The sequence below is a fragment of the Delphinapterus leucas genome, chromosome 10, assembly GCF_059928025.1.
Source record: "Delphinapterus leucas isolate spDelLeu-1000000601 "Yukka" chromosome 10, BTC_Dleu_Yukka2, whole genome shotgun sequence".
In the NCBI taxonomy this organism is placed as follows: domain Eukaryota; kingdom Metazoa; phylum Chordata; class Mammalia; order Artiodactyla; family Monodontidae; genus Delphinapterus; species Delphinapterus leucas.
In genome coordinates, this window is record NC_143138.1 from 58,456,798 (window position 1) to 58,484,796 (window position 27,999).

The 27,999-nt window shown below is 45.4% G+C and overlaps 2 pseudogenes; both read right to left on the reverse strand.

The window, feature by feature from the left end:
* Positions 1-259: 259 nt before the first annotated feature.
* The window catches only part of LOC149748250 (large ribosomal subunit protein uL16-like), a 29,334-nt pseudogene continuing 1,594 nt past the window's right edge, over positions 260-27,999 (reverse strand).
* LOC115804036 (small nucleolar RNA SNORA70) lies at positions 27,802-27,914 on the reverse strand (annotated as a pseudogene).

Below are 27,999 nucleotides of genomic sequence, written 5' to 3' on the forward strand. Positions count from 1 at the left end.
GTAAGGGCAGTCTTGTGGAACTGAACCCTTAAGCCTGGAGTCTGGCTCTGGGGAGTCACTGTCAGAATTGAATGAATTGTTGGACACCCAGCTGGTGTTGGAGAATGGTAGAATCGGTGTTGGAAAAAATACAGTGCATTTGGTTTCAGGAGAAAGGCCATCACACCACCTTCAAGCAAGGGGACGGGTTGGTACAGTCATCAATCAGTCATGGCTGTGGGCTGCCCTGAGGAGGAAGACCTAACTGTCCCCTCCCCAGGTGAGGTGTTTCCCATCAGCCGTGGGCAATTCTGGAGGAGGGCAGCTGTGAATTCTTAGCTTCCAGTGCTCAAGCACCTGGGGGATGAATGCACTGGCCCAGAGAAAGTGTTCTGGATGGGACACTGAAACCAAGCAGGGTACTGTGGGGCTCCTGGGCATGGAAGTCTTTCTGTGTCCCCTGTTTCTTGTTTGTAGGGAACAGACTCCAGCCTCCATGACCTTCCCTGAGTTCCAAAGGACAGATATGAACAGTTGCTAATCAGGGAAGGGCGGGGATGCAGAGACAAAGATGGAGCAGCTAAGAAACAATAGTGCAGGCTTGGGGTAGGGTCTTGGTTCCCCCTCAAGGGATACACATAACAATATCTTTGAGCTCTTTACAGAACTAAAACCCCCAACAAATGGAAGATGTCAGAATTCTTCATTCCAGAGAAGACCACCGGATGCCAGATTAAAGGAACCAGAGAAGCTCATCAAGAGACTACCTGAAGCCAGATTAAAGGAGTGCAGGCCCTGCACACACCCTGATCCTTATCAGCAACCCCACCCTTGAACCATTGTTATAAAACTCTTCACCAAATCCTCCCGGGTTGGGACACACAGTTTTTGAGGCAGAAGCCCTCTGTGGACCCCTTTGCCTGGCAAAGCAACAAAGCTACTCTTTTCTACTTTACCCAAAACTCTGTATTTGAGGTTTGATTTGGCACCAGCGCACAGAGGCCAAGTTTTCAGCATCTGTGCCAACAGCATCCAGTATAGTCAGTAGAGCCAATTATCCCTCTGAGAAGCTACTGAAGGAAGTGACAAGAGGAACCGGTGGCAAAGCCTGTGGCCAAAACAAGGAGAACACAGCAGTAGATCAGGAGACAGGACTGCTGGCCATGGAGGGACAAGGACGCCATGGCAGCTGTCAGTGTGGCAGAATGTCAACGTGCATTGTCACATCTGGAGCTTGTCATCCAGGGATGCCAGAGTGGACACATGACAATCAGAACCAGATGCCACCCTTACCACCATCAAGGCCTGGACCGTCACCCCGGCACTCTCCCTGGGGGCAAGGGGGGAAGAGAAAAAGCCCTGAATTGACTAAAAATGTTTCACCACCTGGATGGGACTCCAGGGTAGAAACCAGAAATAATTAAAGAAAGTTACATTGGTTTGCCCACTGGCTGATCTGCAGTCACCACATGTGCTCCTAGCTAAAACATGAAAGAATGTCATTAACAGGGCAACACTATTAGCTAGTTCATTAATCATGGTCATTTTCACACTTCCATTGTCAACTACAATCCTGGTGGTTTGAACTGAAGCCTCTCTACTTAATTACAGTGTTTATCAATTAGAAGTTCATCCCCTACCCTGGGCCTACCCTGGCTTTCAGTAAAAGATAAAGTGCTTGGATTTCACAACTGTTCTTTGTAGGGGTCCCCCTCCTTTTGGGCAAACAGCCATGTTTAGTGTTACCAGGGCAATCATGTGTTGCTGAGTGAACAGGACCATTTTCAACGATGTTGCTAATGGCTTGGCCTTGTCTATGAACCCAAGGTGATTTCGAGCATCGGGGATTTCCAGGTGCCTCACAGGGCAGCTGGGAGGCCGTTAACCTCAGTTTTCTCATCTGTACAATGGGGATAATAATAGAAAATTCCTCAAAAACTGAAATGACAAAATGCACGTAAAGTGGCTAGGAAAGGGCTTGGCATGTAGCTAACACTCAGTTAATGCTAGGTATTAATATATTGTATGTTAAATATTTTTTCTTTTAGAGGTATAGTTGTACAATATTATATAAGTTACAGGCATACAACATAGTGATGCACAATTTTTAAAGGTTATACTCCATTTATAGTTATTATAAAATATTGGCTATGTTGCCTGTGTTGTACAATATATTCTTGTAGCTTATTTATTTTATACATAATAGTTTGTACCTCTTAATCCCCTACACCCCCCTTCCCTCTCTACTAGTTTGTTCTCTGTATCTGTGAGTTTGTTTCCTTTTTGCTACATTCACTCGTTTGTTGTATCTTTTAGAATCCACATATAATTCGTATCATACAGTATTTGTGAGTCTGTTTCCTTTTTGCTACATTCACTCGTTTGTTGTATCTTTTAGAATCCACATATAATTGGTATCATACAGTATTTCTTTCTCTGTCTGACTTAGTTCACTTAGCATAATGCCCTCCGAAGTCCGTATGTTAAATATTTTAAAAACTTTTATTGATGCGCCCTTACAGAAAAGCACACATATCATAAATGTATGACTTGATGAATTTCCCCAAACAGGACACGCCAGACAACTGAGGAAACATTGCCAGGGCCCCAGAAGCCCCTTCCCGCATCCCTTATGTTAGTACATCACCACGAAGGTAACACTGTCCTGACTTCTCATAACGTAGACTGGGTTTTGCCGGGTTTTGTATTTATATAAATAGACTCACACTGGGTGTGCTTTTTGTGCCTGTCTTCTTTCACTCCACACCACGTGCCATTCATTCACGTTGTGTATAACTGTACTTCGTTCATCTTCATTGTGTTATACTGTGTCACTGTGTCAATATACCACAATCTAGTTACACTTTCTTTGGTTTTATGGGCTTTGAGGTTGAAGGTGACTATGAATAAAGCTGCTATGGATATTCTTGCCAGAGTCTTGTTTTTTTGTTAACTTTTTGAGATCACTGTACATCCACATGCAGTTGTAAGAAATTATACAGAGAGACCTGGTGTGCCTTTTACCCAGGTTCCCTTGGTGAGAACATCTTGCAAAACTACAGTACAATATCATAACCAAGATATTGGCATTGATATAATCCACTGTGGACCTGGTTCAGGCTTCCCCAGTTTTATTTGTACTCATTTGTATGTTGAGTTCTACACACTTTTTGTAATTTTTATTTTATTTTATTTTTATAAATTTATTTATTTATTTTTGGCTGCATTGGGTCTTCGTTGCTGTGCGCAGGCTTTCTCTAGTTGTGGCGAGCAGGGGCTTCTCTTGTTGCAGTGCATGGGCTCTAGGTGCGGGGGCTTCAGTAGTTGTGGCACATAGGCTCAGTCGTTGTGGCTCGCGGGCTCTAGAGCACAGGCTCAGTAGTTGTGGTGCACAGGCTTAGTTGCTCCACGGCATGTGGCATCTTCCCGGACCAGGGCTCGAACCTGTGTCCCCTGCATTGGCACGCGGATTCTTAACCACCATGCCACCAGGGAAGTCCCAACACTTTTTAAATTTTTGTCCACACCATGTGACTTGCAGGATCTTAGTTCCCCAACCAGGGACTGAACCTGGGGCCACGGCAGTGAAAGCACTGAATCCTAACCACTGGACCACCAGGGAATTCTGGTGTCCTACACACTTTTTATCACTCATGTAGGTGTACTTGCCACCAGTCAAGACACTGAACATTTCTGTCACCAACAGCCCATGAGGAACACATGAGCAAACTTGACAGTGAATCACATGTTGACAGCAATTTTTATTTTTATTTATTTATTTATTTATTTTTTGTGTGGTACGTGGGCCTCTCACTGTTGTGGCCTCTCCCGTTGCGGAGCACAGACTCCGGACGCGCATGCTCAGCGGCCATGGCTCACGGGCCCAGCCACTCCGCGGCATGTGGGATCTTCCCCGACCGGGGCACGAACCTGTGTCCCCTGCAGACAGCGATTTTTTGAGAGACCCAGAGCCACCCAGCCAGGCCACCCTGGATTCCTAATTCTCAGAAACTGTGGGAGATAATGTTTTGTGGTTTTAAGCTAAGTATTGAGGTAATAATTTGTTTTACAGAAATAGATAACGAATACAAACACCTACATCAGACCCTCGTTAAAAATGTAGATCTCTGAGCCTCACCTCAGGCGTAGAACCTGCCTTGTATAAACTCCTCCAGGCAATTCAATCACTATTCTGCCACTAACTTCACTCCATTTATTTCACCCTTTGTCCCAGCCTAAAAAGTGGGTACAATCATGCCTACTTATGAGTGTTTTTGTTTTGTTTGATGTTTGGGTTAGGGATGACGTACATACAGCAGGGTAGCAGGCCCCCCTTGGTGCCCCGTCCATATCTCCTCACCAATTCAGGGCACACCTGGCGGGTGGTGGGAGACTGCAAGTCCCTGCACTGCTTTGTGGGAAACCTTCCTCTTGCCTAGAGCTCATTTTGCTGTCTCAGCAGCAAGCTTGAAGTGCTGGGGATTTGACACCCTCCCTGCCCCCCCAGCCAACGACTGACGGCAACTGGTGTATAAACATCCCGGCTCCCTTACCTCTCTGGTAGGATGGCTCTGAGTCCCACAGGTCTCCAGCAGAGTTAAGTCACCCTCACGTAGAGCGGTAACTTGCTGGATAATACACCGTTTATTGGCTGCCTCCCCTTACCCGGATCACACCCTATAAGCATTGTCTTCATGGCCCAAATAAACTACTCCCACCCATGTCTTTGTCTCAGGGTCCGCTCCAGGGAGAGAGAAACTAAGACAAGTACCTCACAGAGTGTCGCCACATAGTATGTGCTCAGTTAATGCTTTTGACTATATTTAAACAACTGCATGTCTGGTTGGTTAAAAGGACATGGGAGAAAATTTCCACACTAATGACAAACTGAGGTATTTGCAGTGTCGAAAATCCAAAGATATCTATCCAGACTCTCAAATATACAGTTGGTTACAAATCAACAACTATAACACCACCACCAATTTTAAGAGGAAACAAAGTGGTAATCAAGCAATACACAGGAGGGGAGACCAAATAGCCAACAAGTATGTGAAGAGTAGTTCCAGGTCAGCAGTGATCAGAGGAATTCAAATTCAAACGAGAGGTCCTCTCACACCCAGCAGAGAGGCTAAGTTAGAAATGTGGGGAGGTGGGAACCCTGCACTGCTGGGAGGGGAAAGCCGCAATCACCTCTCTGGACAGCTTGCAGGCAGCATTTAGCAAAATGCAGAATCCATTGTCTCCAACACCCAGCAATCCCACTCCTGGGCATGTAAGTCCCAGGGAAATTCTCACATAGTACCAGGTGGTTTATCACGGTGTTTGATGTTGGGGATTTGGAGGCAGGCTGGTAAACTGTGACCTGGGGAAATGGATAAGTAACTAGGTCCCCACCCCTAATGGGACACGGACCCCAGAGCTCCCAGGGGAACAGAGCCAACTGGGAGCCTTCCCTCCATGGGATGTTGTTTGATGCCGCACATTGCACCCCTGCCCAGCTCCTTCCCTGCCGGGTCCCACTTCCCTGGCCTCTCCTGGGTTTTCCTGGGAGCATTTCCCAGTGACACACTGCATGCAAAGGCTCTGCTTTTGAAGAACCAGACCTGGGACATCCCTTGGCTGTAAGTGCCAGAGCCTGAGTTCAAATTCAGGTTCAACTATTCACCGTGTAAACTGCCTCAAACAGAGCACCACCCCAGCAGAAACAATGACAACAATATAACAGCAAACCCCCATACAGACGGAAGACCTAAACTAGAACCCCTGCCAATGCCTAGAACTCTCGCCAATGCTGGCTGTGAGAGTCTCCGTCCGCAGGCCACCTGGAGCTTTAACACCGCTCCGGGAGTCCTGCAGACAGACAGATGCTGGTGTGTCCTCCTCTTACAACATGCCTGGCATAATTATGGTAGAGAAAGTTGCTAGAGTTTTGGAAGCTAGGGAGGCTTTCCTTAGCCTAGTGATTATTTTTTTCTTTCAAACCTCTCTTGCGAAGAGGGTAAGTTAATTCATCAGCCTAAAGTTCTGTGCTAGATTCCGTTGCTCCCTCTCCTGCAGCCAAAGGAAAGTGTGCATCGTTTTTAAAAATTAATTATTTATTTTTAACATCTTTATGGGAGTAGAGTGTGCGTCTGTGATGTGTGTGAATTAACATCTTCTACAGTTCCTCCCACTCACCAACAGAAGGAAAACGATACCCACGAGGCACTTGCTGTTCACACCTTCTTGCAGCAAAGCGGTGCTGAAGCAAAGGCCAGAGCAGAGAGAGCTTTTTCCCTGTCTCACCATTTTGGGGAAATTATCCCAGAATAGGGAGCACAAAATAGCACCCTTGTTATTATAACCTTACGTTGAAAAGAAAGGAATGTGTCCGGTGACTGTCACCATGGACCTGAAAATCCACCTACCCAGTCTTCCTTAGAAATGCTGGATCCACGAATTTGAGGAACGGCGCTCACTTAACCCTGCCCCTGCCCTCCAACTCTCCCCCAGCCACACCCATCCCCCACTGCACTCTCCACGCACAGCCAGAGAACTTTCGTGGAAAAGCTTTGAAGGTGGCCCCTGAGTAAGATGATGTAGGGATTATGTGAGGGGAGGGGACCTCAGAGATTGGCTGAAGTAAAGAGAAGAGTTTAGAACATTCTTTATTTTACTTGGGGGGAAATTCTACTGTGCAGAGCTAAAGCCACATTCTAGGTTCCTCTTTCCTCCGGCTGACTCAGAAGCAAGCACCTTTCAGAGGGACAGGGCTTCCTTCAAGAGCAGGTACCATCACAGATTTGCTTCACTGGTGGAGGTTTGCATCAAGAACAACCTTCAACCAGACAGACCCCTGATCTGGCCTTGCTTACACACGTTGAGTACTTCGTTTGCTTCCCAAATACTTCTTGTTCTCATCCCTCCGTGAACATGATGGGACTGCACTCCTGGGCCCCTCTGGTTGTTTGAGGACACGTGAGCAATTCTAGCCAATAAGTTGCAAGGGAAAGTGACATTTAATTGCCAATGCAAGGTCCTCCAGAGCCCTCTTTTCCCCCTGGTGTGATGACTAGCGATGTTCAAGATGGCGGTGCTTCCTTTAGACTTTGATTCCTGAATGACCACTATGAGCAGAGTCTTCCCATATCTGTAATGACCCACAGTGGACATGCGAGTAAGAAATTAATCTTTTTTTTTTAACATCTTTATTGGAGTATAATTGCTTTACAATGGTGTGTTAGTTTCTGCTTTATAACAAAGTGAATCAGTTATACATATATATATGTTCCCATATCTCTTCCCTATTGCGTCTCCCTCCCTCCCACCCTCCCTATCCCACCCCTCTAGGTGGTCACAAAGCACCGAGCTGATCTCCCTGTGCTATGCGGCTGCTTCCCACTAGCTATCTATTTTACATTTGGTAGTGTATATATGCCACTCTCTCACTTGGTCCCAGCTTACCCTTCCCCCTCCCCATGTCCTCAAGCCCATTCTCTACCTCTGCATCTTTATTCCTGTCCTGCCCCTAGGTTCATCAGAACTTTTTTTTTTAGATTCCATATATATGTGTTAGCATATGGTATTTGTTTTTCTGACTTACTTCATTCTGTATGACAGACTCTACGTCCATCCACCTCACTACAAATAACTCAATTTTGTTTCTTTTTATGGCTGAGTAATACTCCATTTTAAGTCACTGGGTTTTTGGGCTTCTTTGTTACTGTGGCTTAACCAAGCCTGTCGTGACTGATACACCCTGTAATCTGTAGTTTAGATAACTAAATTCAATGGCAGTTGATGTTGCATTTCCTAAAGAATGTAGATAAATTATAACTAAATATGTAATAATAGGGAGATATCCTTAGGAAAAATGTCTATCAACAAATGGGAGGGCATTCCCTGGAGATCCAGTGGTTAGGACCCTGTGCCCTCACTGCCAAGGATCCAGGTTCAATCCCTGGTCAGGGAAATAAGATCCCACATGACATATGGCATGGCCAAAAATTTTTTTTTTAATTTTAAGAATGAGAAAAAAAAAGAAGGGCAAAAACTGATGTCAGATTATATTAAAAGATAAAAGCAGGCAAATTGAAGGGACAGAATTTGCCATGTGGATGAATTTTACCAAGGATCTGGCTGGCTCCAGAGGTGTCTCTATTGGGAGGAGGATTTGGGCAATAAAAACACCAACACAGGTTATATTGCCCAAATTTTGGAGACCCAGAGAAGGAAGGAACAGTGTAAAATTGCTACCAACAGAGCTACGGCACCTCCTTTGCTGTTACCAGCAGTAGTCAACCAGTCAACGTCACTCAGAAAATTAGCACAGTGAGAAAGACACGATTATATGATACTCATTTTCCCTTTGTTAGTTATTAATGAAATCCTAGTTTTGTCCTGATGAGCAATGGTTTCTATTTAAAAACACTCCTTTTTCCAGACTCCCTTGCAGCTAGAGATGGTCAGGAGACCAATTCTAGCCAATAGGATGTAAGGTAAAGTGTACCAGGTGGAATTTCCAGGAAAGCTATCATTTCCCTAAGGGTACAGACCCAGGTAGCTCATGCTTTCTCACTTTGCCCTACCTCCTAGCAGAAACAAGAAGTGATGCCCGGAAATGCTGCATCCTGTGAACATAAGGATAAAAGTCACAGATGCAAAAGAGTGGGGCAGAAAGATGAAGCAAGCCTGGGTCTCTGGCAGCAGCACTGTGGAGCTGCCACATCACCCCAGTACTTCCTCCTGAGGAGGAAGGAACAGTGTAGAGAGAAAGCCGATTCCTGCATGCTTATGCTACCCAGGCAGGTATCTGTTACACACAGCTGAACTCACTCCTGACCAGTACGCCTGGGAAACCCCAATTCACAGCTAGGAGCTGACCCACAAATGTGTCTTGTTTGACCAGCACAGTGTTTGAAGTAATGGTATTTAAAAAGTGGAACCTAGGGGCAGGACAGGAATAAAGACGCAGACGTAGAGAATGGACTTGAGGACTCAGGGAGGGGGAAGGGTAAGCTGGGATGAAGTGAGAGAGTGGCATGGACATATATACACTACCAAATGTAAAATAGATAGCTAGTGAGAAGGAGCCGCACAGCACAGGGAGATCAGCTCGGTGCTTTGTGACCACCTAGAGGGGTGGGAAGGAGACACAAGAAGGAGGGGATATGGGGATATATGTATGCATATAGCTGACTCACTTTGTTGTACAGCAGAAATTAACGCAACATTGTAAAGCAATTATACTCCAATAAAGATGTTTTTTAAAAATAAATAAATAAATAATAATAAAAATTAAAAGTGGAGAACTGCATTCAAAATCCAGATTTCTGGGGCTTCCCTGGTGGCGCAGTGGTTGAGAGTCCGCCTGCCGATGCAGGGGACACGGGTTCGTGCCCCGGTCCGGGAAGATCCCACGTGCCGCGGAGCGGCTGGGCCCGTGAGCCATGGTCGCTGATCCTGCGCGTCTGGAGCCTGTGCTCTGCAACGGGAGAGGCCACAACAGTGAGAGGCCCGCGTACCGCGTACTGAAAACCTGAAGAGTATGGAAATTTTGGGCTTATATTCCTCCATGGCTGAGCAGTCCTCATGCCCCTATGACCCCTTCTAATTTAGGGGAGGCACCATATCATCACCCCTGAGCTGATTTTCTCACAAATCCCCCAGACCTGCTTCCTCTACTGTGTTATGTGTGTGCTCCCAGCAGCCACGGGAACTGGTGAGCCTTGGGTAGCAAAGAACCCGGGTTAACGGTCCATCTTGGTTTGGACCCCTGATCTCAGTCAGTTATTCAACATCTGAGCCTCTGTTTCCTAACAGATATAACAATACCTACCAGAAGGGACGGTGTGGGGTTAAAGGAGAAAATGTGAAAGCATTTCGCATGTTATCTGCTATTTTAAGTAAATCACATCACAGCTCCTCAATAAATATGAGTTCCTGTCCCCTCCTCTGTAGGTTTTAGACACCAATCTTCCCACGAGTGAGTAACTCAAGGATGTGACTGCTCAGGGATTAAACACACCAGATGTCCCTTTTGGGGGTGACACCCCTAATTCGGTGACTACATTCAGCCTCAAATGTCTGACTTACAGGAGGGCTCCCTGGCAGAAGCTGCCTCACGAACATCAGAGTTGGAGTCCGAAAACTTCAGTTCAGTGAACATGGGCCGAATGTGACCCAAGGGTCCTCCTTCTGCCCCCCCCTTCCACCCTGGGACATTTGTCTGTGTCCCTTGTCCATCATGGTCTCCTAGGGTTGAATGGTTTTTGCTAATCCAGGGCTGCACCCCTTTCTCTGCCCTTCCTAAGCCAGATGAGGCTGGGGGTTGGAGTTAAGTTGAGGTGGGAGAGAAGGGGAAGAGGAGACGGGGTACAAACCGACAGCGGCTGACTGAGGGGCACAGTCACAGCATCAGGTGGGAGGCTCCGAGGGGCCCTAACTCTCGACCCCACCTCCCCGACTCCCACCGCTGCATCTGTGACACACCGTGTCCTCACAGCCTCCAGTCCGGTCCCCGGTGTAAAGCCACCCCTAACCTCCCCACCTCTCCTGACTCAGAGAACCCCGGTATGGCTCCCGGGCCAGGCGCCTTCAGGAGTTAACCATCCTCCATCCTGACTAGATCCTACTTCTCCCTTGTTGGGTGGGTTACCCTCAAGCTACCAGTGCCCAGGCCCACACGTGTGCCTCCTACATAATATTTTTCTCCACAGAAACCTTCTCCCTACAGCCGCAAAGACATATTTGCACTTGAATAGCACCATGTGGGAAAGCTTTCACACCAGCAGGACCAGAGAGTGACGTTTATGGTTGGACTCAGGAACCACACGACTCCACTGAGGGCCCCCTGACCCCCTAGCGGTGACTGCCCAGAGGGGTCAGGGGGCCTCAGAGGCTGCCTCTGACCCTGGTACCAATGAGACCAAAAAATCAGGATCTCAGGCCTGTCCACCAGTCCCGCTTCTGGAAGTGGAGGGGCAGGTGGCATTGGGAAGTGGGGAGAAACGATTCCCCCCCACACACACATCCAGCTGGCAGAACGGGGGCTCATTCCTCTGAATCCCAGGGTGGAGGCAGTCAGCAGCTGTGATTTCTCACAAGCACCAGAGCTGCAGGCACAGCCTTCCTTACCCAGGCTCCAGCCCTGTGGAGAACTGGGCAATTTGTAGCCCTCACTGAAGGTTTTTGGTAAGAGATTTAGGCCAGTTACTAATTAGCCATAAATCCTAAGAAGTCCCATGATCTGTAATATCGAAGTTTCCTTGGAGACCCTCTGTATTGCCTTTTGCCACAGCCAGGAATGATAAGGTTTCTTTGTGAAACCCCACCTATGTAAGATAGACAGATAAAATTGAAAATAAACATGCTGACCGCCATTTACTGAATTTTTCTGTGTGTGTTAAATATATACATGATTTCCTCATACATAACTTGAAACTTCTTCACACTTCTCGTAACTTCTCCCAACAGGAAGGGCTGGCCACTCCCATCCACACCCCAACGCCAATGCCCAGGGTGACCCCTGCTACCTCTATGTGTGCCAGGCAGCCACGTGCACCCATTCACTCTTTCACTTGTTCACTGCACACTTCTTACTCTGTGCTACTCTCCAGATGTTGGAGGAAAACGCTATGAACAAGACCAACAGAAAAACTAGCCCCAGGGATCTTCTACTCCATGGGTAAAGAGAAAAAATGACGACCTTCAAAGAGTGATGAGGGCTATAAGGGAAACAAGCTGGTGCAGGAGGAATTGTGGGCAGAGCGGGGAGGGAGAGTCTCTCTGACCTTGAAGCGTGTCTCTTCAAGGTGACCTTTCCTTCCTTCACTCCTTGAAGCAAGAAAGATTTACTGAGCATGTACTCTCTGCTGGGCATTTGGCCCTGGGGATACAGGATGAAGAAAAGAGGCCAGAACACCTGCCCTTGTGGTGCTTGCATTCTGGTAGGAGAGACAGAAAAATGAGTAAGATAGAAACTTTGTCCGATCGGATGAGTGTGGTGAAGGACCACAGAGGAAGGAACAGGACGGGATGTGCTGGACATGGCCAGAGAGACTCACCAGGTAGCAGCTGAACAAAATGTCCATCGATGGATGAATGGATAAAGAAAATGCAGTGCATATATACAATGGAATATTCTATTATTCAGTGTTATTAAAAAGAAGGAAATCCTGCCAGTTGCAACAACACGATGCATTTAGCAGATATTATGCTAAGTCAATTAAGCCAGACAGAGAAAGGCAAATACTGCCTGCTACTACTTACATGAGGAATGTAAAAAAAAAGAAAGGCGAACTCATAGAAACCGAGAGTAGAAAGGTGGTTGCCAGTGGCTGGCGGTGGGGGAAATAGGGAGAGGTTGGTGAAAGTAAAAGGGTATAAATTTTCAGCTATGAGATGAATAAGGTCTGAGGATCTGATGTAAAACGTGGTGACTCTAGTTAATAGCACTGTATAGTATAATTGAAATCTGCTAAGAGTAGAGCTTAAATGTTCTCCCACACACAGAAAAGGTAAATATGTGAGGTGATGGATATGGTAATTAACTCACAGGGGGAATCATTCCACAATGTATACGTATATCCAATCAGCATGTATGCTTTAAATATCTTACGATTTTATTTGTCAAGTAGACCTCCGTAAGGCTGAAGTGGAAAAAAAGAACAGACAAACGGGAGGAAGCCACAGGTGAGTGGGGGTGGAGCCTTCCAGGCAGAGTCCAAAGGTGCTCTAGCTAGAGGCCTAGAGGGTTTTGAGATAAGACCTAAGAGATAAGGCGTCAGCCATGCAAAGAGCCAGAGCAGAGAGCCCTGGGCAGAGGGAACAGCATGAGGTGTGTTCAAGGAACAGAGAGGGTCCAACCAGGAAAGCAGAGTTGGCAGCTCTTAGTGGAGATCTTCCTCTGCCCTCTCCCCTTGGGCGGAAAGACTCACTCCCTCTTCAGAGTGTACTCACTGACGAAGCTCCAGCCACATTAAGTAACAGTTAGTCTAGTAAGAAAGACAGTATTTTAATATCCTCAGCAACCGCTCAGTGCCTGGAGCTCTTAGTAGGTGTTTGTAAGATGAATGTTTGTTGACTGACTGACGGACTGACTGGGAGACAACAGGCTACTTCTATCTGACTACAGACAGCCTAAGAGGAATAATTTCTGGTTCTAGCTTTACTCTCTGCTCTTGATATTTTCCCTTGTGAGACCCTATTCCCCTGAGGCAGAAAGCAGCCAAGACACCAGCATATTCGTCCCTTTGAGCGTCCTGCCCGTGGCCGGAGGAAAGGCAGCAGGTGTACGCACTCCTGTGTGTAGTTTCTCTCCTGCCCAAAGCGCCAGTCATGACCCCACCTCAGTCCTGACTTTATTCCAGGGTGTTCTGCCTTTTCTGGTCCTACCATCCCTCAAACCGCCAGCTCCGGGCCCTTCCCTGCCTCCTACTGCCTCTTACTGCACAGAGGAGGCAGAAGCCATTGGAGGGAAGCCCGCAGCCCCTCTCCTGCCCCATCCTCTGCGCTCTGCCTCAGTCCCCTCTCCCTCTGGTACTGGAGAGGGACCTTCGGCCCGAGTCCCCATCTCCTCTCAGTGCTTCACACACCAGTAACTCTCCCCTCTCCACTGCAACCTTCCACCGCCACACAAACATGGTCTTATTTCTTCTCTTTAAAAATCAACGACCCTCTCCTAGCCCCACTTCCCTCCCAGGTGTTACTCCATTTCTCCTCCCCTTCGCAGCCCCGTGCTTGAAAAGCTGCGTGTAATTCTGCGAGGGAACGAAACCGCCAGCCCGCCTGCCTCGGCCCCGCACGAGGATAACCACTTGCCTGAGGTGTCTCACAACGGGAGGTCCCGACAAGGAACACGGCGCTGCCGCGGAAAACTAACCAGCAAGAGTTGGGAGGGGCCAGAAGAGGGCGGAGACGACCAACCTCCCAGAGCCCTTTGCACTGGAACCCATCTTGGCTGAGAGACGCGCGCGCCACCTGGAAGGACCCTGAGTCAGACTACAGGGTCAAGCAAGAGGATGGGCCGGAACTAAGCCGGAAAACTAAGCCCATTACCGTGAAACCCGAGACTGCGAGGCACATGGCAGAGCAGTTCTCCTGCGTTCCCTAACCCTGCTGCTCTCCGCCCAGGCGCTCCTTCCCAATAAAGTCTCTTGCTGTGTCAGCACGTGTGTCTCCTCGGACAGTTCATTTCCGAGCTTTAGATAAGAGCCCACTCTCAGGCCCCGGAAGGGGTCCGCCTTCCTGCAACAATTCCTTTCTCCAGCTCGCCTCCTGCGCATCTGCTGTGAGCTACTGCCAATCAGCCTCTCACTCCACCCATCACAGGTCACCAGAACACCCGCGCCCTTGCTGGTGCCAGGACAACTCTGGGTCGAGCCTGACAGATTTGCCCCTCTTTCTTGCCCGATACACTTTACTTCCAGGATCCCACATTCTCTTGGCTTCCCCTGCCTCCCCAGGTCCCCCTCATCCCTCTAACATCTACACACTGAGGAAGCCCCAGGGCTCAGTCTTTGGACTTCTTTTCTTTTCGATTTATACTCACTCCCTTGGTGACCTCATCTAATCCCAGAGATTTCAGTGCCACCTACATGGAGCCCAGTACTCTTTTTTTTATATTATGCAGCTACCTACCCAGCCTCTTTACTTGGAGGTTTATCAGTCAGGATAAACTAGATTACAATGCAGATGAAACAACTCCAACGTCTCGGCGGCTTAAAACCACAGAGGGTTATTTCTTGCTTGTGCTTCCTGTCCACCACATGTCAGCTGGGACTTCTATTCTTATCCGTCAGGGACCCCGGGGCTGATGGAGGCTCTACTCTCATGAACAGCCATCATAACACAAAGCCTCCGAGCGTGGCCCAGCAGGGAAGACAGCATGAAGAATCGTGCATTTTCTTAGCCCCCAACTTCTGGCATGTCTAGCTAGTGTCCTCTCTGCTGCTGCCTTAAGCAAGGGTTATAGGTACTTACATGCACAAATAAATGTCTGCTTCATAATCTTTATACACAACAATCCACACTCTCCAGCAACAGAGTTAACATTACCACAACCTGCTACACCTAAGAGGGGGTTATAATAAAGTCTTGTAGGCAGTAAAGGATTGTGCCTCCAGCAAGGGATGGCTTTCACCAGTGAGGTGCTACTCATTCAACAACCAGCTCTCCAAGAAACCGAAAAGCCCTGATTTGTACTGTTTGCCAATTACCATAGTGTAAATACCCGCGCCATGGCTGATTTGAGGTCACCAAGATTCTAACAGCCAGCTCACAAATTTACTGAATACTTAATCAGTGGCTCGTGTGAGCTGAAGCAGTGGCTCTTGTGAGCCAGCTCTGTCACACCACTGGTTTTACCCCAAACTGCTTCATCACACCCCTTGACCTACTCTCTCGAAAAAGAATGAGTAGTGGGGGGACACGCATACAGTCACTGGGACGACATTTTGTATGCAATATTTAATTTCAGACTGGTATTAGTTGGTATATTGGTTCTACTTCTTTCACAAAAAGACCTCAAATAACTTGTACACCAATGTTCACAGCAGCATTATTCACTATAGCTAAAAGGTGGAAACATCTAAATGTCTATCAACAGATGAATGGATAAATGCAATATAGTATATATCTACAGTGAAATACTGCTCAGCCTTAAAAAGGAACAAAATTCTGATACATGCTACAACATGGATGGACCTTGAGAACATTATGCTAAGTGAAATAAATCAGACAGAAAAGGCCAGCTGTTGTCTGATTCTACTTATATGAGGCAAGTAGATGAGAGGTTACCTGGGGGTGAAGGGAGAGAGAAATGGGGGGAGTTATTGTTTAAGAGGTCAGAGTTTCTGTTTGGGATGATGAAAAAGTTATGGAAACGACAGTGGGGATGGTTGCACAACACTGTGAATGTCCTTAATGCCATTGAATCATACACTTAAAATGATAAATTTTATGTTATTTATATTTTATGGCAATAAAAAAAGTTTTAAAGAGAACTCAAAATAATAGAGGCTTAAATACCATTCCTGTCACTCGTAAAAGGGTAAACAGGTGGTCCAGGGCTGGTAAGGTGACCCCACAATTGCCAGGTGACCCGAGGCTCCTTCTATCTGAGTACTCTGCCACTCTTGACATGTGGCCTCCCCCGTTATGGTCTGGATGGCTGCTTCTGCCCCCACCATCACATCAGCATTCCAGCCAGCAAGAAGCCAGAACATGGGGAAGGGAGGTATGCTCCTTCCCTTTAGGAGTATGGCCTGGATATTGCACACACCACTTCCACCTTTATCCCATCAATCAGAACGTATTTATCTAGCAGCAATAGAGGCTGGGAAATGTAATCTTTCATCCAGACAGGTATGTGTCTGGCTAAAAATTCTAAATCTATGTTAAACGGGAGAATGGGGTATAGTTAGTAATCCCTGTCAAAAACCATAATAACCCTATGAGGTAGTCACTATTACCCCCATTTTAGAGAAAAAAAGACTGAGGCTCAGAGTGTTAACTACCTCACCCAAAGTCACTCCACAGTGAGTGGCAGAACTGAAAAATCCTGCTGTTTCTGACTCCAAAGCCTGTGCTCTTTCCACTATATTATGCTCTTTCCCTCCAAGAAGTGAAGTTCATCTGATGTTACCTCCCGATACTGCAAAGGAGAGCACAGGCTGAGGGTGGGGGGAAAAGGGGCCACACAGATCACCTGTTATTGTATCTGAACCCACAGACTCAACCCTAGTGGCATTTGGGGTGGTGGCTATGAAGTGACATGGAGTTGCTAAATGGCCATACATGTGGCACCGTGCTGGAGCCGGCTCTTCCCTGCCCCATGAGAACTGCTTATTAAATGTTCAGGAATTTCATGAGCCGGTTGTTAAACACATCCATTATAAAATTAGATTATATACATTTACAATTAAATGATATTAAAAACAAAGGTAATAAATTCATCACTCCCTAATTATTTCACTACGTTTTTCTGTTCTCTGTGCTTTGAGGTTATTTATGTTTATTGTATCGGAGTGGTGGATATACTGTAAAACAGTGAGCTGCTGCCCATCTCTTGTGTTCAGTAATGTCACCTTAGTAGCTTGATATCAGCCATGGGAGGAATGTTTATAACACGGAAATTGGCAAAGGCTACAAATCAGAGCTTTCAACCACTTACTAGCACACCAGTACACGCATGTGCAAAGGTGATACTACTGGGGTAATGGGAAACTGCTTGGATTGCGTTAGAGAAGACACACACTGCTTTCTGTCTCTCCTCTGGTATTCTGACCTCTCGTTAAAAAGACATGCATAAGAAAGTTTCCTGATGGTATTTTTATTATTAACACTTTAAGTTTTAGGTTCACTTGCAGTTCTATTAGTTTTTTTTTTGAATTTAATTTATTTTTTTTATACAGCAGATTCTTATTAGTTATCCATTTTATACATATTAGTGTATATATGTCATTCGCAATCTCCCAATTCATCACACAGTTCTATTAGTTTTTTTTGTGTGTGTGGTACACGGGCCTCTCACTATTGTGGCCTCTCCCGTTGCGGAGCACAGACTCCGGATCCGTGGCATGTGGGATCTTCCCGGACCGGGGCACGAACCCGCGTCCCCTGCATCAGCAGGCGGACTCTCAACCACTGCGCCACCAGGGAAGCCCTCTATTAGTTTTTGATGCTCTGTTATTAGGTACATACACATTAAGGATTGTTACTCTTCCTGGATAATTGACCCCTTTGTCATTATGAAACGCCCTTCTTTATTCCTGATAACTTCCCTTGCTTTGAATTCTGTCTGCTCTGTCTGAAATTAATGCAACTACTCCTGCTCTCTCTTGATTCGTGTTAGCATGGTAAATTTTTCTTCATCCATTTACTCTTAATCTATATGTATCTCTAAAATGGGCTTCTTGGGACTTCACTGGCGGTCCTCTGAGCGACCATTGCAGGGGGCACGGGTTCCATCCCCAGTCAGGGAACTAAGATCCCACATGCTGCGCAGCAGGGCCAACAAAATAATAAAATAAAGTGGGTTTCTTGTAGACAACAATATAGCTGGGTCTTGTTTTTTGATCCATTCTGATATTCTCTGTCTTTTAATCGTTACACTTAGACCATCGATCTTCAAAGTGATTTTTTATCTGGTTGGATTAATATCTGCCATATTCTTTACTGTTTTCTAATTGTCGCCCTTGTTCTTTATTCTTGTCTTCCACTTTTTCTGCCTTTTGCAGTTTTAACTGAGCATTTTACATGATTCCATTTTCTCTCCTTTCTTAGAATACCAGTTATATACTTCCTTTCTTACTTTTAGTTGTTGTCTTAGAGTTTACAATATATGTTTACAGCTAATCCAAGTCCATTTTCAAATATTATTAGTATACCACTTCATGGGAAGTATGAGTACCTTATAAAAACAATCATCCTCTCACCAAAATAGGTATACAAGGAACGTATCTCAACATAATAAAAGCCATTTACAACAAATCCACAGCCAACATAGTACTCAACAGTGAAAAGCTAAAAGCCTTCTCACTAAGTTCAGGAACAAGACAAGGATGCCCACTCTCACCACTTCTATTCAACATAGAATTGGAAGTCCTAACCACAACAATCAGACAAGAAAAAGAAATAAAAGGGATCCAAATTGGAAGGAAAGAGGCAAAACTGTCACTGCTTGCAGATGACATGATACTCTATGACATAGAACTTTATAAAGTCTCCACACCAAAACTATTAGAATAAATGAATTCAGCAAGGTAGCAGGATACACGATTAATATACAAAAATCTGTGGCATTTCTTTACACTAATAAAATCATTCTATTTCCTCCCTCCCATTCCTTGTTTCATTGCTGTCACTCATTGCACTTATATATTGACATAAGCATACATAAGCATATATATGTACATAAGACAATTATACATCAGCAAATACATTTTTGTTATTATTTAAATTTATCTGTTAGATCAATTAAGAATAAGAAAAATAAAAGTTTTTATTTTACCTTTATTCTTTCTTTGATGCTCTTCCTTACTTTAGGTAGATCTGAGTTTCTGACCTATATTATTTTCCTTCTTAGAGAGGAAAAATGTCTTTTAGCATTTTCTTGCAAGGCAGATCTACTGGCAACAAATACCCTCAATTTTTGTCTATCTGAGAAAGTCTTTATTCCTTCATGTTCGAAAAATAACTTCACAACGTACAGAATTCCAGGTTGGTGGTTTCTTTCTCTCAACACTTTAAATATTTCACTTCACTCTCTCCTTGTTGCATGGCTTCTGAGAAGTTGGGTGTAATTCTAACTTTTGTTCTTCCATAGGTAAAGTGCTTTTTTTCCCTTGTCTTCTTTCACGATTTTTTTCTTTATCTTTGATTTTCTGTACTTTGAAAATGATATGCCTAGGTATAGTTTGGTGGGTTTTTTTGGGGGGGTGGAATTTATCCTTGTTATTCTCTAAGCTTCTTGGATCTGTGGTTTGATGTCTGAGATTATTTTGGAAAATTCCCAGCCATCATTTCTTCAAATATTTTTTCTGTTCTTTGCTCTTCTCCCCCTGGTATTCCCATTACACGTTATACTTTTGTAGTTGTTTGACAGTCCTTGGATACTCTGTTCTGTTTTTGTTCTTTTCGCTTTTTGGTTATTGAGACATCCTCAAGTTCAGAGATTCTTTCCTCAGTCATGTCCACTCTACGAAAAAGCCCATCAAAGACATTCTTTATTTCTGTTAGTATTTTTTAGTCTAGTGCTTCTTTTACGGTTCTTTCTTAGGATTTCTCTCTCTGCTTCCATTGCTCATCTGCTCTTGTGTGCTATTTTACCTGTTAGAGCACTTACCATATTAATCCTAGTTGTTTTAAACTTTAACATCACTGCCATGTCTGATTCTGAAGCTTATTCTTTCTTTTCAAACTGTTGTCTTTTGGTATGCCTTGTATTTTTACTTCATAACCAGACATGATGTACTGGGTAAAAGGAACTGCTATATTCAGTTAAAAAAAAAAAAAGGAACTGCCATAAATAGGCCTTTAGCAATATAGTGGGGAGGGGCAGTGTTCTATAGTCCTGTGATTAGGTCTCAGTCTTTCAGTGAGCCTGTGCTCCTGGTCTGTGAACTTCACAAGAGTTTTTTTCTTTTCCTCTTAGGTGGGACAGGATGGCTTGAGTGGGCTGGAGTTGGGTATTTCTCTTTCCCCGGGTTACTCAGGCTCTGATAACACCCCAGCAGGTTAGGCTCTGGTTAACTAGTTTCTCCTGGGGGCAGCCTTGTTAAGGCATATTGCAGAGTGGTATTTTCCCCTCCACCTGTCAGCCTCCTGAGTAGGTTTTTCTCAGATATTTATTGTGGGAATACTGGTAGAACTCCTAGAGGTAAATCTCAGTGTCATGGAGTCTTTTACCCCTAGACTTTTGGGGCTCCCCTGGAGTTTTTTAACTCTTGAGTTGTCCACAATGAGCTCCAATGATTCATCAATTACCTTGAGATTTTCCTACCCAGGCACTGGTTCCCACACTGGTTTCCACTCATGAGTCTCTGCTCAGCTAAGCCAGCACTCCCTGTATTCACCTGTCTGCTGCTGCCATCTTGGGGGGCAGTGGTTTGACGGTGTCCTCCTCTCTTATGGATCCTGGGGGAGTTATTCAGTCTATTCAGCTTTTTATGTATTGTTAGGACAGAACGGTGACTTCCAAGCTCCTTACATGTGAAGCTGAAACACTAAAATCTCTGCATATATAGAGAGAGAATTTCTGAAAAACAAAGTGTTCAGGGATTGACGTAGAAAAATGATTTGGGTTGGTATTCACATCCCTGTTGTTACATGGTCCTTGTAGCTTTCTGAGGCTTCACTCATGGCTGCTTGAGCCCTGTTCCACCCCTTCCATTCTCACCAGAAGCTACCGTGCTGATGTGGATAAAGTGCCCTCTTTTTTCCCAGACGTCAGAGGCAGGAGCCAGGAGGAAGTTGTGATGAGTGGGGACAAATGGCTCCCCCTGCCCTTTGAACGGGTAAGGTCAGCTTCCCTCTCAGACTGTGAATCAGGTGATAATGTGGTGCCCCTGCCCAGCGCTGAATTCATTCTGTTGCCTGCAAGCAGCTGGGGGCAGGAAGATGAGATGTATAGCCAGGCAGAGGCATGAGTATGACTTGGCCAGGGCAGGAGGATGCTAGTTCCCCAGGAATCCACCGTCCAAGAGCTCTGCTTCTCCCTTATCAAGACACGTGTGCAAGCACCCACTCCTCACCTTCAAAAGAAAGAACAAAAACCAAAACAAGCATTAAAGATGGGGAGGCCCCTGACTCATTTTTCTGTGCTGAAAACAAAAGCAGCCTGGAGTAAATACTACCCAGAATGCAAAGCTGGGCTCCCTCAGCCCCTAGTTGCAGCATTTCTGTCTCCAAGGTCTGTCTTTGCCGTCCAAAGACTTGTTCTGGTCTTGCAAAGGGCTCTGCAGCAAGGATCGCCTGGCAGCATCCACATTTGACCCACATGGCCAGGCTTTTATGCCCCTGGCTGGCTCAGGTGCTGCATGTGCTGGCGTCCCACCTTGGGTGAGGCAGATGTGAAGATGCTCACGGCTTGCGTCCTGCAGCTGGACAAGTTCTTCCCCAACGCGACTCTGGACCGCTCAGTTCCACGGGTGCTGCGCAAACCTGTAACATGCTGACGCCATGTGCGGGGCTGCAGCTCTCAGCAGGGCTTTACCTTCCCAAACTGACACGGGTTTGGTTATTCCCTTCACCACTTCCAGCTGGGCGGCCTGAGCACAATTACCCATGAGCGAATACATTGTCGGTATTATGTTGAGCAAATGTATCTTTTTGATCCATTTATAAGAAAACTAAAAGTTTTTTACTTTACCTTTACTTATTCCTTCTTTGATGCTCTTCCTTACTCTATGTTGACCTGAGTTTCTGACCTATATTATTTTCCTTCTTAGAGAAAAATGTCTTTTAGCATTTTCTTGCAAGGCAGATCTACTGGCAACAAATACCCTCCATTTTCGTTTGTCTGAGAAAGCCTTGATTTCTCTTTCACTTTTGAAAAATAGTTTCACAAAGCACAGAATTCTAGGTTGGTGGTTTCTTTCAACACTTTAAATACTTCACTCCACGCTCTTCTTGCTTGCATGGTTTCTGAGAAGTTGGATGTAATTCTTAACTTTGTTCTTTCCTAGGTAAAGTGCTTTATCCCTCATTCTAAGCCTCTGATTCCTTTTTCATAAAATGAAGTGTCCAGCTCCCCAGATCCCAGGATCAAGGCCTTTTAAGAGACCAATCCATCAAGTCCCCTCCCTCGGCGATTCCCTGTTCCCCGACTTAGGCCTCAATGGTGTCCCGGAACTTCCAGGGGTGTTAGCTTCCTATCGCTGCTGTGCAGATGACTACAACGTTAGTGGCTTCAAACAACACACAAATTCCCTGTCTTCTGGTTTTGGAGTTCAGAAGTCCAAAATGGGTCTCTCTGGACCAAGATCAAGATGTCCATAAGGTTATGCTCCTTCCCAGAGGCTCAAGGGGAGGATTCATTTCCTCGCCTTTCCAGCTTCTGGAGGCTGCTGTTCTCCTTGGCTGGAAGCCCTGTCCTCTGCCTTCAAAGCCAGCGGTAGCTAGTTGAGTCTTCTTTACATCACTGTGATGCTGACTCACCTGCCTCCCTCTTCCACATTTAAAGACCTCAGTGATTACATAGGGCCCACCTGGGTCATGCAGGCCACTCTCCCTATTTTAAGGTCAGCTGATTAGCAACTTAATTCCATCTGCCCCTCAATTCCCCCGACCATGTAACAGTACATCCACAGGTTTCAGGGATTAAGACATGGCCTTTTTTTCTTTAATGATTTTTAAAAATTTATTTTATTGAAGTATAGTTGATTTACAATGTTGTGTTAATTTCTGCTGTATAGCAAAGTGATTCAGTTATACATATACATATATTCTTTTTTTTAAACTTTTTATTTTATATTGGAGTATAGTTGAGTAAAAATGTGTTAGTTTCAGGTGTACAGCAAAGTGATTCAGTTATACACATGTATGTGTCTATTCTTTTTCAAATTCTTTTCCCATTTAGGTTGTTACATAACATTGAGTAGAGTTTCCTGTGCTATACAGTAGGTCCTTGTTGGTTATCCATTTTAAATATAGTAGTGTGTATATGTCAATCCCAAACTCCCTATCCCTCCCCCCGACCCTTCCCCCCAGTAAACCATAAGTTCGTTCTCTAAGTCCGTAAGTCTGTTTCTGTTTTGTAAATAAGTTCATTTGTGTCCGTTTTTTAGATTCTGCATATAAGCAATACCATGTGATATTTGTCTTTCTCTAAGACATGACTATCTTTGGGGGAGCCCTTATTCTCCATCACACAGGGTAAGGTCAGAATACCCTCCCCAGGGTCATCTCCATACAATACAGCCAGAGGGGACTTAGTCAAAAATAAGTCAGTCAGTCATCCCCTGTTTACACATCTCCACTGATAGTAAGAAAAATATCTTTTAACCAAATCCCTAGGCCTGGACTGTCTGGCCCCGGCCTCCCCCTTTGACCTCATCTCAGGCCACTCTCTCCTCCTCTCTCTCCTCCTGACCTATCAGGCTTCAGACAGTTCATCACCCCCCCAGCCCCCGCCCCGGCCTCATCCTGCTGCCTGGCCTCCGCAGGGGCTGTTCCCTCTGCAAATGTTCAATATACCTCAGCCTCCCAGTCTTGGCGTAAGTGTCGCTTCCTTGGGGAGGGCTCTGACCTCCCTGCTGAGTCTCTCCACCTCTCCTCCCTCTGCATTTGCTATGACTTAACAACTAATCACAAGTGAAAACTGCCACGGGGACAGTGTGGTAGGTAGATTGATCCCCCCACTTCAAGCTGTCCACATCTAAATTCCAGGACCTGTGAATATGTTACCTTAGTGGCAAAGGGGCTTTGCATGTGTGATCAAGTTAAGGCTCTTGAGATGGGGCGATTAGCCTGGATTATCGGTGGCGGGGTGGGGGGCAATGTAATCCCAAGGCTCCTAATAAAAGAGAGGCAGGAGAGTCCAAGATCAGAAAAAGGAGATGGGAAGACAGATCAGAGGTTGGAGTAATGGGTTACACTTTGAAGATGGAGGATGGGGCCACAAGCCAAGGAATGCGGGTGGCCTCTAGAAGATGGAAAAGGCTAATAACAGATTCTCCCCTGAGGCCTTGAGAAGGAACCAGCCCTGCCCACACCTTGATTTTAGACTCCTCACCTTCAGAATCATAAGGCAGTACGTTTGTGTTGTTTTAAACCACAAGTTTGCAGTAATTTATTACAGCAGGAAGAGGCAGCTCATCAAGACAGAAGCTGAGTCTGTGTCTGCCCAAGCCTGGGACAGTGCTTCCTATAGAGCAGGGGCTCAATAAATCTTTGATGAGTGAACCCGGCAGCTGCTAGTGAATAAAGCACCCTGTGGACAGACGGTAACAGCCCCCAGCTCTTCACTGCCCTCCACGTGTCTGCTTCCTCCACCATCGCAGTTCCCAAAGGATGAAATGTGGGTAACACTTCTCAGAGTCAGCATAGAAAAGACAAAAAAGGCAGGCTAGAAAAACAGGCTGCAATGTGGGGAGGGACTCAGAGATGCTGCCTAGCTTCCTACTCTCGAGCCTGAAGGGACCACAAATCACAGCCCGGATGCCTCTGGTACCAAGGAAGAGGCTGTCTTACAGTGAAGACTTTCTCAGGTCACACAGCCCATGGGGCTGAGCAGGGAGAGCGTCCAGGGCCTCTGACTGGGAGGGGGGTGCCCTTTGAGGGACATGGTCACAGGCTCACAGCAGGGAGTCACATGGCCAGGTTATGGTGGGGGAAACCTCTGCTGTACTGGATGCACAAATAAATGAAGTTCATGGCTACAATTTTGACAACTGCTTCTCTCATAGGATAGGAAAGCAGCAAATCAACAGCTGTGAGTGTGACAAGAGGTGGGTGGGATGGAGAGAATGAACTGCAGGGGGCAGGGTTTTCAGGAGGGAATTCAAATGTATCCACAACGTTTATTTCCTTAAAAATAAAAGAATCTGGGGACTTCCCTGGTGGCGCAGTGGTTAAGAATCCACCTGCCAATGCAGGGGACACGGGTGCGAGTCCTGGTCCAGGAAGATCCCACATGCCGCAGAGCAACTAAGCCTGTGAGCCACAACTACTGAGCCCGTGCTCTAGAGCCCACAAGCCACAACTACTGAAGCCCGTGCACCTAGAACCCGTGCTCTGCAACAAGAGAAGCCACCGGAACGAGAAGTCCGCACACTGCAACAAAGAGTAGCCCCCGTTTGCCGCAACTAGAGAAAGCCTGCGCACAGCAACGAAGACCCAATGCAGCCATAAATAAATACATTAAAAATAAATAAATTAATTTAAAAAATATAAGAATCTGAACATAGCAAAATGCTAACGTGTTGAATCTAGGAGTGGGTTATATTATTCTGTCCTGTGTTTAAAATATTTTTAAAGGGATAGAAAAATGGAGAAAGAACTGCTCTCCGATGTGATTTCATAAATGAATCACACAAACCCTCCATCACACACACACTGGTTTTGACAGAGGCTCATGGTCCATCCCCCTCTCCCTTTCCTCCTATCACTAAAATAATTTTCTCTGTTATGTACAATTTATATAATCACAGTAAGTAGTCAGGGCTTTTAGAAAATTCCATGAGTTTTCTTATCAATTTAATTACTTCAGCACATTGTTCGTTAATTAACTTTCATTGAGTTGATGTACTTTTATAGTCCAAAAAAGGTTTTTAAGCTCAACAAAAAAGATTTGTAGAAGTCTTGAACATAAAATGCTTGTTTATATTGAAATTCTAGTTTTAAGAATATTTATCTCTATTTTCCAATCTCCCTGCCAGCTCTCACCCAGACATAAACTCTTTTAATATTTTGTATGTTTCCTTTCGACTGCTTTTTTTTTAAGTGCAGGTGAAAATATGTGATTTATACAAATCTGTATTCTTTGCTCCCCTTTAGACAGCACCATAAGCATTTTATCCTATCATCACGAACGTTTTCTAAGTGTAATTTTAGTGGATTCTCCACATTCATTTTAATAGATACCATGGATTGTTTACACACCCTCTCCTTGCCAGCATTTTGCATATTCTGGCATTTCCTTATCACTGTAGTGTGAGGCAAACATGTTTGGGTGTCAGCCTTTGACCCCAACTGTTTTTCTCATGGCAGTTTCCTAGAATTGGAGTTCCTAGGCAACAGGGTACACAGTGTTCTAAGGTTCTTGACATCGGCTGCTAAGCTGCCTTCCAGAAAGGATGTAACAGTGTGATATGGCCACCAGAGAGAGTCTTTGCTCCAGCCAGCTTGGAGAGAATTTAGGAAACCTATCTCAGGGGTTTAATTTGCTTTTCTTTCATCGTTAGTGAACTTGAACTTATTCCCACAACTGTTTTGAGCACTTTTATGTCTCCTCCTGCCTATCCATAGTCTTTGCTCACTTTCTCTCTGTGGTCTGCATGTTCTCCCCATCACGGGTGTGTCAGCCCTTTATCTGCTAAAGACAGTATCCTTTTGTCTACTCTATCTTTGAAGACCATTTGCCCCAGTTCACCATTTGCTTCTGCCCCAGGTAAACAGATCCTGGCTGTGATTCTCTGGATTTGCCTGTCTCTCCAGGTTCTGAAGTGGCTGTTTGCCCTGTGACCTCAGTTCTGTGATGGGTCCAAGAAAAGTCACTGACTTTCCGTTTTTTAAAGCTTTTTCTTCAGGATGGGAGTAATGACTTCCAGATTCTTTACATGTCAGAGCTGAAACCAGAAGAGATTTATTTTTTCAGGAAATTTTAAACTCTGAATTCAATTTCTCTAATGGTTAGAGGACCATTCAACCATTAAAGAAGTTGAATTTGTAACCACAAAGCTCCCCACAAAGATCTCCAGGCCTCTGCATTTCACTGGAGGAGTCTACCAAACATTGAAGAGTCTGATAACTTTGATTTGCTTAAAAAAAATTCTGTCTGGATGATTTTCTAGGTCTTAATCCTCTTTCCATTAGCACAAATTTTCATTTTAACGTAAAATGTATTTTTAGTTTGTGTGTCTAGTTATGTTTTTACATCTTCAGTACTGACCGCTAGAATATGGGCACAGTTATTCTGACTTTGCGTCCTTAATCACCATATTCATTCTGCGTATTTTAGCGTATTGTCTTATTCTTCCATTAGAAGCTTTAATTCCCTTTCCTTTCTCTTTTCTATAAGCTTTATGACTTTGCTGATGGAATTTTAAACATGTGCAGATAGAAGTGAATGATCCCTTGTACCAATTGCCTTTGAGAGTGGCCTGACATGGCTCCTTTGGATTTTCACCAACATCAATGAAAAACAAAACAAAACAAACACCACCACCACCAAAACAGCAAGACGACTCTTCTTTTTAATTTTTTGACAGGAAAGTAGGATTTATTGGTGGGCACGAGTAAGGAGGGGACAGCACCAAGGCTCTCGCGAGCGCAGGGCCTGTCATCTGTCCAGAGGGCCACGATTAGGGATGTATATGACCCCACAGCCATCCGGGATGAGCCGCTTTTCTGCCACCATGTTTTCAAATTCACCTGCATTAAACTTAGTAAATCCCCACTTCTTGGAGATGTGGATCTTCTGGCCACCAGGGAACTTGACCTTGGCCCTGTGGAGGGCCTCAATCACATGCTCCTTGTTCTGCAGCTTGGTGAGGTTGGACTTTATGACTTGGCCAATGTGGACTCTGGCCACTGTGCCCTGGGGCTTTCCAAAGGCACCTTGCGTACCCGTCTGGAGCCTAGGTTGGGGACAGCATGCCAGTCCTGATGTCCACTGGAAAGGGCTGTTTCCAAGGTCCCTTAGGGCAACAGGCTGAATACACTATGGAGGAGGCTGCTGTTTGCAGCCATTGCACACTGGGAAGACAACTCTTAATCACCTTCCTGCTTTGCCATAGTTACTCCATTCAAGGGCTGGATTCCCTAACTTTGTATCTGCCTGGGGAGGGGCATGTAGCTGGTGCCATGATTTAAACATTG